Raw genomic sequence first — 12,806 nt, forward strand, 5'->3', positions numbered from 1 at the left:
GCAGTGCTTACCCCGCTTACCGGGTTTGCACAGCCCTGCCCTCACCTATCCACACCTATCCTGTTAGAAAATCAATGATATGCTTTGATGTCCCCATGCATACCTCCGACCCACCCCCATCCTCCCACCCTGTCAGACTGTCATAGTAATGCTTGAATGTTTTCACTTATATACACTGTCAGCTAGCACATTTGCTTATTTCCGATCTGAGGAAGAAGGGCAACCTTCGAAAGCTAATCAAGAAATGTATTAAGTTATGTCCAATAAAAAAAGGTATCATCTTATTTTCTTTTCCATGTTTTATTTTGTTTGATTTCTATTGATAACCTTAAGAGTGGACTAACACAGCTACCACACTCCTGCATCTTTTTACAACCTTTACATAGAAAATACAATGTTTGTAATGCTCCTAGCCTAACCATTCCTGCTGCTGCGCCTGCGCTGCACTGGCACTGCACTTTACACAGCAGCCGAGCCACGAGCCAGCCTACCGTCCTTTACGTTTCGTGCCCCAGCGTGAGTCACGTCGTCACGCTTCCCTGACCGCAGTGCACCCGCACGCGCCTCGTCGAGACGTGTAACGCCTCCTAGTCTCAGTGTACCGGCGCGCGCTCCGTCGTCTTGACGTTGAGACCACGCCCTTCCCTCGCTCCTTTGAGCGGGGCGGCGGCCATTTTGCAGAGGAGCGAGCGGGGGAGAGGAAGAGAGACAGAGAGAGTGAGGGGCAGAGTAAAACGGGGCTAAATTCATTTGTAATCTATTTTTCTATACAGATTTCATCGGTAAGAACCTCGGAAACAGCTGTGTGTGGCGGGGAGGCTGCAGCAGGTGCTCTTTTCGCTGGTGGGGAGTTGTGGGTGTTGCCCGCCCTTGGTGGGGGATGGGGAGGGTGTTGTAGGCCCTGGTGGGGGGATGGGCGATACTAGAATCTTTTTAGTGGAGGCAGGAGTTGTGGTGTTTGCATGCCATTGACCGGGGGCAGCGCTGCAGGTACTTGTTTGGTCTTTGACGTCCGATTTGCAGGTGAACTTTGGTGGCCAAAAAGCCGGTTTTTGCTTTAGGTGATTTGTAATCTATTAATATGCTGTAACTCAGCAGTTTAAAAATGTTGCAGGAAACATGATTGTGACATTAAAACTCAAGTGGGTGATGGGATTAGTTTGCAGTTTTATGGCATGTCAGGCTTTATTTGGCCGATAACACGGGGTCCTTACATGCATTTCTGTTGAACTGCTGATCATGTGTTTTTAGCTTTGCAACGCTTTCAGTGAAATGTTTGTTGCTCTATATGACTGAATTTCCTCCCAGAGTGCCTTTTGATTTTCGTGAAATGTGTTGTTAAACATGATTGACAAAACAGGTTTTTTTTTACATTACTTCATTTTAGTGGTTGAATGTTTTTAAAAGTTTGGAACTTCAGTGCTGTCTTTGTCAGTTGCTGGGATTTTTAGAGGATCAGAAATAGGTATATGGAATATGTTTAATTTTGAAGAGCTCTGTCTAAAGCTGTGAATGAAATCTGATTATAGTATAAATGGTGTTGCACCTTGTCTTTTGAAGCTGCCTTGTGCATAATCGTAAGCAGTATTCATTTTGGGTTAGACCAGAGATTCATTGCATCTACAGCTTGTTTGACAGTGGTCATTTTGAGTTATGTGGAAGTACCTAGAGGATCACTATGGGGAGATCATTCTATGTTGCTTTCTCCCTTAGATGTGAGGTGGCACTCCACAAATCCACAGAAATAGAAGTTCTTATACTTTTTTTATTCCAGAAACTTGTCCACACCTTCCAATTAAAATCCAGCTGTTTTCCTAGCCTTGACTATGTGATCTGACAGCAGTTTACTGTATTGATTGAAAACTTGAATTTATTATAATATTGTTACCAGTTATTTTCGTGACTTGTCCCTGTGTCATGGAACTATTAAAAAAAGTAATAAAAATGACCATAATAGGAAATATTTCTTTTATGCTACTCATCATTCTGTAGATATGTATCATGATCTCTCAGTGATATATTTTTTTTTCTCCAAACTGTGCTATTTAGTGTCATCAGGAGCTGTTCAGTACTCTTCGCCATTATTATAGATTTCCTTTATACCTTTTCTAGTTCCCCATCTTTTTAGAAATGGGACAGCTTTACACACTAAAATGTGACCATACCATAGATTTGTACAGAGGCATTAGGGTATTCTTAAGTTTTGTTCTGCATTCATTGTCCAACTGATTCCTAACATTTATTTGCTTATTTGACTGCTCAGAATTTCAGTGTATTGACCATAAGGACTATTGTGTACGAGTATAATGTATATATGGCCGTTTAAAAAAACTCTGCAGACAAGTGTAAAAATCAGTGGGTAAATTTACCTGTAAACTTACAAGGAATGTACTTGATCCGCATTGCTTTTGCTGGAAAAATTCTAATGTAACACTCAATATACTGCCCTTGGTTCTAAAGTGTTCTGTTTTGATAATTAAAAAATGTAATGGGGTTTCCCTTGCTCGAACTCTACTGTGGAAATGCCTACTTGAAAATGTTAGGTAAACGTTATATGTATTGTTCTACTCCATATAGGATGGTTATGTTCCAAAAGCCTTTCATTGGGTAGTTATTTACTTGGGAATATGGTTTTTGAAAATTGCTCTCAATTTGGTGAAAAATAATCCAAGATGCATCAAAGTTTATCTGCTCAGATTAGGGAGGGGCAGTTTCCAAATCCTGTAGGATGCTTCAAAATACCTGTAGACCTGCAAGCTAAGTTTTCAGAAGGAAACTCCCTGTTAAATTCAAAGTTAGTGTGGATTTTGTGCCTGGCTCTGGTTCACCTCTTTCTGGCATTCACAGACTCGCTTATGTTCTGAAACAGTATGTGTACTTTGCCCACTTTGGGGGAGAAGGAACAGTTTTCCGGAGACCCTATCTAGCACATTGATCCTTTTTAATATAGTTAGATTCATTCAAAAATTGGCCACAACATTTTAGCTGACATTAAGGTACTAGGTTCACTGGTCTTCCAAGGTTGTTGTTTTTTTTTTTTTTTTGGGGGGGGGGGGGTGGTTCTGTAGTTTCCATAATCTGCAAGTAGTAATTGTTTTTTTGAGTACTTTTTGTTTGATCTGTAAAATTGATATTCTAATTCATTGCTGGTTTCCAGATCATTAATGAATAATGTAGCTTATCCCAGTGATACATCTATAGTCATGTTTTCCCCCTCTGTATTTGGAAAACTCCACTGGGGAATAAGTGACCCAGTGGTTAGAGCAATTGATTGGGAAGCAGGGAAATGGAAATTCAAATCCACTTCTCTCAGTAACGTTCCTTTTGATCTTGGGCAAGTTAATTTACTGGTTCTTCATGTTCTCTTTGGAATTATGAGATATTATGAGATATTCGTACCTGAGTATTTAAACCATTGTCCAGCACTGTATACATCTACTGAGGCTATATAAAATGTAGAAACAACATAGGACTTTGTCTCTCCTTCATTTTTCAAAATTTCTGAAGTGTCTCATGAGCAAATTTTATTAAAAAAAATTTTTTTTTGAAACTGCGGATACACTGTATCCACTGATGGAATTTTATTAATGTTTTGATCTTTACAGAATTCTAGTAGATCAGTAAGAGATTTCTTGCTTTGCTAAATATTTATATGCACTGTATTTTTTGTTATAAGCTACCGGTATTTTGTCTAACACTGATGATATGCTCACTGGTTTCTAGTTTTCCTAGATTAATCCTGGCACTGCTTTTTAGCAGTTAGTATTGCATTAGCTACTTTTAAATTCTTAGGCTTTGTGGCAAATTTTAGTGATTACTAGGAGGAAATCTGCAATTTCATAATTTGAGTTTCTTTAGACATTTGGATTGAAAACCATTGGTGATTTTGCTACTGTTAGCATCCTGATGAGAGAGAATGTAATATATCCTGTGGCAGGCAGGTCACACCTAAAGGAGCATTTTTCTACTGCTGCAAGGTGATGCTTTCCTTTCCAGTGACTGTGCCTAAAGAGCAGCTGAGGAACTGCCAGAGTGGAGGTAGGATCATACTGCTATGTCCCTGAATCGGTTTTTGATGTATATTTTTGCCTGCCTCAGTTCCTCTAGGTCTGTCACTTTATTCTCCAATTACTGTGCTTGGTTTTGGAAAACTAGGAGCTCTTTGCACCAGATGGTTATACCCACTCAGAATTTTTGGTGTATAGGATGTCTAGTTACTGGAACCTGTTGTTTAAGTGTATTAATGTGTGTGTGCGCATGGTTTGACTTAACTTTTTGGGTAGTGGCTGGAAACGTTGCATACCTGAAAGTCTGATTGTCTAACTGATATCAGTAATTCCGTGCAGTTAAAAAAAAAACCAAATACATCAGTGTTGTTTGTTAGGTATGCTGTTAAATGTGTGTATATCTACTTTTAGGCTCTGGAATGGTAGGTGGTTAATATTGTGAACTATCAGGGGTAGTGTTCTGTCATGGACCTGTTTAATTTGTCTAAATTAAATGATTTGAGTCAAGCATGTTTAGATTTAACTTGCTAGTACTTTATCAAGTCAACAAATGTTTGAAGTTAGGCTTGGGTTTTTTTTTTTTGTTTCACTATGTATTGTTCAGTAGTTGTAGTGCAGAACTTTATTTTTTGCTATGTCTCCTGTGTGAGAACCAAGCATAAGAGTAAACACCACATTTCCTCATAAGTGGTTATAGGAAGGGGAAAGTAATCACACGTATTATGAATTATATCTAGAATTTATTGTAACGGTAAGGTCTATAAAAGGATTTTTGAATGCTTTTGTTTCGTACATTACAGAAATATTTTTCCAAATAAGCAGTATAGGAACAGTTTGTATATTATAATGAAAAGAATAGTGCACACATTTAAACATCTGATAAGTAAAAGGTGTTTTTATTTTTGAGGTGTGCAGCCTATATCTGATTATTGTAATAATTGCATTTGATTCCATTTCGACCTTGTATCTAAAAGAATTTGATAAAGTACTAGAGGTCCTTTTATTAAGCTACAGCAAAAGGGTGCCTGCACTGGCATCAGCGCGTGTTTTTGATGCGCACTGAGGCTCCCTTTTACCACAGCGGGTAAAAGGACATTTAAAAAAGAAAGAAATGGCCATGCAGCAAGTGAAGCTCTTGCCGCATGGTCATTTCGGAGGGGGGGGGGCACTCACCGCCACTCACTGAGGTGACGGTAAGGGCCCCCACACTAACCCGGCGGTAAATGGGCAGAGTGTGCCACCTTCTGATTACCACTGGGTAAACACCGGCGCTACAAAAATAAAAAAATAATTTTGTTGCATTGGAAATGACGTGTGTTGGGGGTGGGAACTACCACCAGGCTGTTGCGGAAGCCCGGCGGTAATTTCGATTTAGCAAGCGGTAAACCCGTATTGTGCTTACTGCCACTTAGTAAAAGGCCCATTAGGTGCATTTCAACCTTTCTAAGGTGGTGTCAACTATGGAAGCTTATTTGTATGGTGTACAATAGAAATTTTATTTTGTCATGAGTGACATTTCAAGTCCTGAACTCTTTCCAACTTGTACATAAATAAAATAGAAGTGTTTGAGTTCTTTGTGACTGCAGAGAAAGATGCAGCTGAAATCCAGACATAGTCCATTATCTCACAGCATTTGTTCTTGGGTCAGCATTGGGAAGGTAAAACATCCATGTTGTATAAATAAATTTGAATGACTGCAGGGATATGTGGATGATAGGCAAGTGTTGTGTGGGAAAAGTTTGTGAAAGATAAAATTTATTATTGACTGACTTAATGGAATCTTCATTACTTAAATATTTTTTAATGTATTTCATAACTGAATAATTAAACTGGATGTATTATTGCTTTGTGCAGTAATGCAGTAAGTTTCTTCTAATTTTTGTTGCCTTTTTTAATGAGTACCATGTCATTTTCTAGTTTGACATAGCTGCATTGTAGTGCTGAAATATGTACATCTTGAGACAGAATAAGGTTTTGAAGCTTTCAAATTACAGTGAAGAGGGGACTGGTAGGGCTTTCTGCTCTGACTAAGCATATAACGCCCTATACTAAACCAAAATTTTACCCACGCTCTCCACTCTTCTACCGTTGCATTTTTAGATCTATATATGTACCCTTTTTCTATGGTTATTTTTAAAGATCAACTTATTTGTGTGGTAACTATGGGCTACATGTAGTAGTGTTTTTCTCCCATTTTGAGTCTGATTAAAATGTTTAATGATTTCTTTTTAATGAGGAGCACCATTCTATTAGTACACTGCCTGGCAAAAATCTTCACACTCTTCTACATTATCATGTTCTGCTCCCTTAAATACAAATCATAAAGCGCTCATGTAGGAGTTAATTTCACAGATCTACGCAACCTGCACTCATTTTTTTTTATATTTCTATAATAGTTCTTTCATAGTGAAAGTGTAAAAGAATAAGAAACCAAGTTGGCTTGATATTTTATAAAAGCTTTTTTTGCAGCAGTGACGGCCATAAGCTATTCAGAATAAATGCCTGCCACCTTTGCATAGGGGGATGATGCTTGCCCATTCTTGACAGAATAGCTCAGCTCTTTCAAGTTGGCTGGAGATTGAGATAATGTGGACTGTAGCCTTCAAGTCGTGCCGGAGATTTTGTGTTGCATTAAGGTCTGGAGTTTGGCTTCTATGCTCAGGTATAGTTGCTCCATTGTTGAATTTTCTCTCCAGTTCTAGATCTGTGGCAAACCGGAATTTGTTTTCCTCCAGGATCTACCTGTACTTTGCATCATCTATTTTTTTCTGTTGATAATTATAAGCCTCACCACAACATAGTGCTGTCACCATTTTGCTTTACTGTAAAGGATGGTGTTAGTAGGGTGATATGGTGGTAAGTTTTACACTTCTCAGCATTGAAACTAGAAGGTTTTACTTGGTCTCATTGGATCACAGAAACTAAGTTAGAGGATGACCGAAACTGGAGTGGCATGTTCCCCCCACCACCACCACCTGTAGATCCTCCCCGGGCCTGCCTTAGAAGCCCTGGTGTTCTAATGATCCCCCAATTGCTCCTGCCTATGCCAGCTCCAATCTCAAAATGGTGCCTGGACCTCCAGTGGCAGCCATTTTGAATGCAGAGCTAGCAGGAGCAACTAGGGATTACTTCTGCCACTAGACCACAATGGCTTCTAAGGTAGGTCTGGGGAGGGTCTATAGGTGGAGGAGGGCAGATAGTGGTCACGCAGTTGGTTGGGGATGGGGGAGTTTGTTTCAGCAGAAAATGCACCAGCATGGCCAAATCGGATGTCGGGCTGGTTGCAGTACTGAAACAGACATTTGATACTCTGAGTGCTTTTCTATGCAGGCCATATTTGTGGGATAATCTTGAAATTTTCTCTGCTAGAGAGACTAGTTCATGTAAAGTGATCTTGGGTCTCATAGTGACCTCCCTTAGCAGTTTTCTTAACTTGCAGCTTCTGACTTTGGAGGGACAGCCTGACTGGAATGATATCTTAGTGATGCTACACTGTTCCCACTTTATAGTGATGTACCTGATGCTACCCAAAGCACATTGGGGACGGCTGTAAGAAAATTAACTTCATACAACAGAAGTAGCTTGATTCTTCATCCTGGAGTCGTCAGATCAGCTCTGCTACTGTGATTGGATACAGGTGCGCTCTGTTTAACTTAATGAGCCTTGTTGAGGCAGTTTTTAGAAATAGAGCTACTTTGAGTTTTCTGTGACAGTGTAAAGACTTAGGCAGTCAAGACCTCTAAAGTTTTTATTCTTCATTAGTTTTGAATATTCCTATAAGCGTGTCTTTCATGTTGAAAGTATAGCATATGTTGTGTAGATCAGTGAACCTCCTACTTTATTACATTTTGAGTTGTATTTTTTAGAAAGAAGAAAATATGAAAAATGTTACAGGAGTGGAAAGCTTTTACAAGGCACTGTATGTGCCCAGTTTTTAACAGGGTTGTGGAGTTGGTAAAAAAAGTACCGACTCAACTTCAAAATATATACTATACTAGCCGTTGAGCCCGTGTAAACGGGCTTGTTTTGGAATGGGGGGTTCCGAGCCCCCCCCCCCCCCCCCGAGGTCACCGCTGCTCCGCTCCCCCCCCCCCCCCTGGCCCGAGCACTGTCTGTTATTGAACTTACATCGCACCGCGCAGACGCAGCAGGCACATCAGCAAAGCTGCCATCGGGACAGCCTTCCTTCTCTGCCTGTGTCCCGCCCTTGTGTGACGTAACACGGCGAGGGCGGGACACAGGCAGAGAAGGAAGCCCGTCCCGACGGCAGCTTTGCTGATGTGCCTGCTGCGTCTGCGTGGTGCGATGTAAGTTCAATAAGAAAGACAGTGCTGGGCCGGGTGGAGGGGCGGCGGTGGCGGCGACTCCGGGTGGGGGGAGCGGTAGCAGTGACCTCGGGGGGAGGGAGGGCGGAGCGGTTCTGAGAACGTCTGAGGCATGCGCAGTAGAGACTTCCCGCTCTGTCCCGCCCCCCTCATCACGTATTGATGCAGGGGCGGGGCAGAGAGGGAAGTCTCTACTGCGCATTTGCGAGTGAGTAAGACACTCGCCTTTTATATGTTTGATTGTTAAATTTTAGTTAAAAAAAAAAACCAAGATATATATATGTATGTACACTCTCACACTCGGTCTCTCTTGTCCTGGATCTAGAGTACTGGTAACTATCTCTACTATAATAAAAGGCACCGTCAACATTCTGAAGCTGGCTTCAAGTGAAGGGTTCGTAAGGATCGTTAGGTTCGTCGCTCTGTCACCATCTCGCTCGGCTCCGCCCTCGCGCCTTTGATAGGTCTGCCGCCCTCGATGTCATCGCGTTTTGACGTCCTAGACATCATCACGTTTCGACGTCGAAGGCGGCGGACCAATCAGGCGCGAGGGCGGGGCCGACAGAGATAGTCAAAGAGTGATGAACCTGACGAAAATTATGAACCCTTCACTTGAAGCCACGGAGTCAGCTTCACAATGTTACAGGTGGGTGGCTGGAGGCGAGGGGAGAGGAGGGAAAGAAAGGGGGCAACTACCCTGGAACTGGGAGGGAGGGAGAGAGGGGGCAACGATCCTGGAACTGGGTGGGAGGGTGGGCGGCTGGACCCAGGAACTTGGAGGGGGGGGGTAGGCACACACACACTCCGAGGAAAACCTTGCTAGCGCCCGTTTAATTTGTGTCAGAAACGGGCCTTTTTTCCTTGTAATTTATATTTACCGGTACTTTAGATCCAGGACAAACTTTAAAGCCTAATGTCATTAGGAGTCTGAGGTGGACAGTAGAAAAATAGAGGCGTCAAGAGTTGAAAGTTTTGTGTACCAGCTCCACAGCCCTGTTTTTTTTTTTAAGCACTGTGTACGTTTAACAGCACTATAGAAATAAGACGTAATAGTAGTAAGTTTGTATAAGAAATAATTTGAGTAGATTATAAGACATGTTGGTCAACTAAGATATATTTTATCTGCTGTGTATTCTTGTAAATGAGTTCAAGAAGCTGTTCTGGAAAAGAGAAAATGGATCTCACTAACAACACTCTCCAGGTCTCTGTGAATTTAAAATGGGGAGAAAGGGAGATGGTGCAGATAATTAGACTGAAGACCTGCTTATGAAAATGGGGATAGTTAGGTGGAGTGACTAGTGGTTCTCTCTTTTTTTTTTTTGTACATGCAGAGTATCTCTAAAGTATTTTTGCATGCATATGTTGGCAGTTGTTAAAGGATAGGTACCCTTTTTTTTTTTAATTAAAGCTATTGTTGAAAGATCTTTTGAATAAAAAGCTCTCAAACTTTTTGTTTTAATTTAACATGCAGTATTATCCTAGGTCAGATTTAAGGTACATCAAGTTCAGCATCTTATCTGTAGCCTGGGTTACTAGTCTGCACCCTGCAGATTCTAAAGAATAGATTTTTTTTTTTTTTGGAATGAAAGAGTAGCCTAGTATAGTGGGCAGACAACCGGAGGAACTGGGTTTGATTTCCACGGCGGCTGCTTGTGACCCTGGGCAAGTTACTTAACCTTCCCTTGCCCCAGGTACAGAACTTTAAGTTGTGAGCCCACTAGGGACAGGGAATGTAATTTGTAAATCACTTTGGTTATAATATTGGTTATATTATTATGTTGTTTATCATTTGTTAAAATGTCTGAGGTTTTGATGCCAGCTTATCCAGTCTGGTAAGGCCCTTCAGTAGTTCCTCAGTTTTCTTTGTGATGTAATTGCTTTGAATGTTTTTGTGTCATCTACAGATTCAACCGTTTCACTTGTTTCTTAGCATTCTCCATATTGAGTCAGCGTTGCCAGTTCTGGGCATAGCTTTAGTTCGCCAGCTTCTTCCTGACTTCCTGCAAGGTGATGCTAGGTAGTTTTTGTTGTTGTTTTGTTGTTGTTGCTTTTTGGTTTTTTTTAATACTTAGAGAGTATTGGAGTATATATTTGCTTGACCAGCTATTTTGGGCCACTACTAAACAAGAGACGGAGTTGACAACCTGATTCCTTCTTTCTGTGATCCATTTGCTGAGTGTTCACCTGTCTAAGAGCAAGCTAGTTTCTCTCTCAAATATGAGGATATTTGAGGGCGAGGTTCATAATCAAATCAAGGATAATCTTCTTTTGTTGGAGTTTTTTTTTTTTAAATTCAAGCCAAAATTTGGTTGCTTTGGGCTTGTGACTAATTGCAGGTGCTGGGTCAGTGGCAGGGTCCCTGTATTTAATCAGGTGAGCTCGGTTTGCATTTCATTATTAAAGATATGTCTACTCTTTTGCTAGTCACTACATTCCCACAGCTACTACTGTCTTATACGCTGGATGATGCAATTGTGAGTCTGTATGGAGTAGATGGTTTCAGTTAACATTGTCCAAAAAAAAAAATCCGCAATCAAGCGGAGAACTCGAACGCCCCACGGGAAAACACAGAAATAGGTAAAAAGTGGGATGTTTGACCACGGAAATACAAATCCTGGAGACAATATCATAAAAGCTTCTTTATTGAAGAAAAGACTCAATACAACTGTTGTGTTTCGGCCTACAGGCCTGCATCAGGAGTCTCCCGCTATGACGTAGCGTATATGAATCTGAAATGCCTGAAACACGATTTGGTCCGTGTGACGAACCAAACGTAAAGTGATTGGCTATATTACAAAAGTGGTCTTGAAAAAGACCTTTCGTAGTAAGCTTGTCCGTAGCGGGTCACTAGGAGCGCAGCATGGAACGTGAAAAAGACCACGGACCAAATCGTGTTTCAGGCATTTCAGATTCATATACGCTACGTCATAGTGGGAGACTCCTGATGCAGGCCTGTAGGCCGAAACACAACAGTTGTGTCGAGTCTTTTCTTCAATAAAGAAGCTTTTATGATATTGTCTCCAGGATTTGTATTTCCGTGGTCAAACATCCCACTTTTTACCTATTTCAGTTAACATTGTAACATAATATATGATGGTAAATAAAGACCCACATGGTCCATGTAGTCTACCCAGTAAGGCGGCCAGGGTTCACCTGCCACTCTGTGCAGGTTACACTTGGTAATGATCAAATGCTGGCACCATAATAGGGCAGTCATACAATCGTGGAAGAGTGTTTTTTATAGTTTTGGTTGCACCATTGTCAGGCAGTGGTACAACAGACGGTCAAACTTGCGATGGGGATGTCTCAAATTCTAATAGAATTCTTATTTGTATTTCTGTATGTAATATTTTTGTAATCTGTTTTGGATCCCAGGAGAGATGGCATTCTAATGTAACCTGTATTCTGCTTCATACCAAGAACATGATTCTTGTCTCAACTGAAATAAAGAACTAACATCTCAGCCGAATAGGCTGACCTTTGATGAAAATGCCATATAAAAATGGCGGCAACAGCTCACCCCTTAGAGAAGAATGAACTCCAGCAATTGTTAAGTAGAACCAGTACCAGTCTGCGATCCAAGAATAGCAAAGAGATCAAAAACAAGTGTGGGATTTTTTTGTGTTGCAATCATATCACATGCTATGAGTATCTCAGAGAGAGAGGGAAGAGACCTTTAGGTTGATACCAAGTAAGATGTCAGTTTGCAACATTTACTTATTTAGTTGAAACATTTCTAAACCATACTATCCATTAAGTCCTAGGCAGTGTACTTCAGGAACATATGCAATAAAAGACAAAAAGCAATGTTGGATTGCTGGTTTGATCAAATATTGAAAATGAAGGAGAAATTAGGCCTTACCTGCTAATTTGCTTTCCTTTAGTCCCTCCAGACTGGCCCAGCGACTGACTGATGGGTTGTGCACGCCTTCCAGCAGGTGGAGACAGACTTCTGACTCATCAGAGATAGCCAATAAGAGCCCTTGCCAGATAGTATACAGTAGCAAAGAAGAAGAAAGGAAAAGGACCTCAAACATACTGTGCACTTGGGAACCTGAGCAGCCAGAGACATGAAAAACCTGTGCAACATGGCAGAAGTACATCGCTCTCCACAGGCATCAAAGCATAACAAAGAAAAACTTTTTTTTTTTTTATTAAACAATAAAGATGCATAGAATCACAGCTGCAATCTCAAGAAACGATAAACCGGCTAAAGCAACTCCGACACTCTCCTAGCTGACGCAATCACCACGAGAAAAACTACCTTCAGAGTAAGATCCTTCAATGTGCAGGAAACTAGAGGCTCAAAGGGAGTATGAGACAAAGCCGAAAGAACCAAATTGAGATCCTACAAAGGAAAAATACACCTCACAGGAGGGTGCAGAAGACTCGCCCCCCCCTCCCCTGCAGAAAACAGAGAACATCTGGATGAGAGGCCAGGGACTTAGTCACATTGAGCCTGCCATGAGTGGGA

At 41.2% G+C, this 12,806-nt stretch overlaps 1 protein-coding gene across 10 annotated transcripts in view; it reads left to right on the plus strand.

Annotated features, from left to right (window-relative positions):
- Positions 1 to 655: 655 nt before the first annotated feature.
- LOC115475343 (copine-1-like) overlaps positions 656 to 12,806 on the plus strand; it is a 167,184-nt gene continuing 155,033 nt past the window's right edge. For 4 of the 10 annotated variants that reach the window (XM_030210988.1, XM_030210985.1, XM_030210979.1 and 1 more), the window contains exons 1-2: positions 656 to 782; positions 7,517 to 7,644. The gene's annotated coding sequence lies outside the window, so the exon portion shown is untranslated. Of the gene's footprint in view, positions 783 to 1,174; positions 1,361 to 3,703; positions 4,039 to 7,446; positions 7,645 to 12,806 lie in introns of those variants that run through there. The other 6 variants (XM_030210986.1, XM_030210980.1, XM_030210983.1 and 3 more) reach the window with 4 other exon arrangements.

The sequence above is a fragment of the Microcaecilia unicolor genome, chromosome 8 (genome assembly GCF_901765095.1).
Source record: "Microcaecilia unicolor chromosome 8, aMicUni1.1, whole genome shotgun sequence".
NCBI lineage: Eukaryota > Metazoa > Chordata > Amphibia > Gymnophiona > Siphonopidae > Microcaecilia > Microcaecilia unicolor.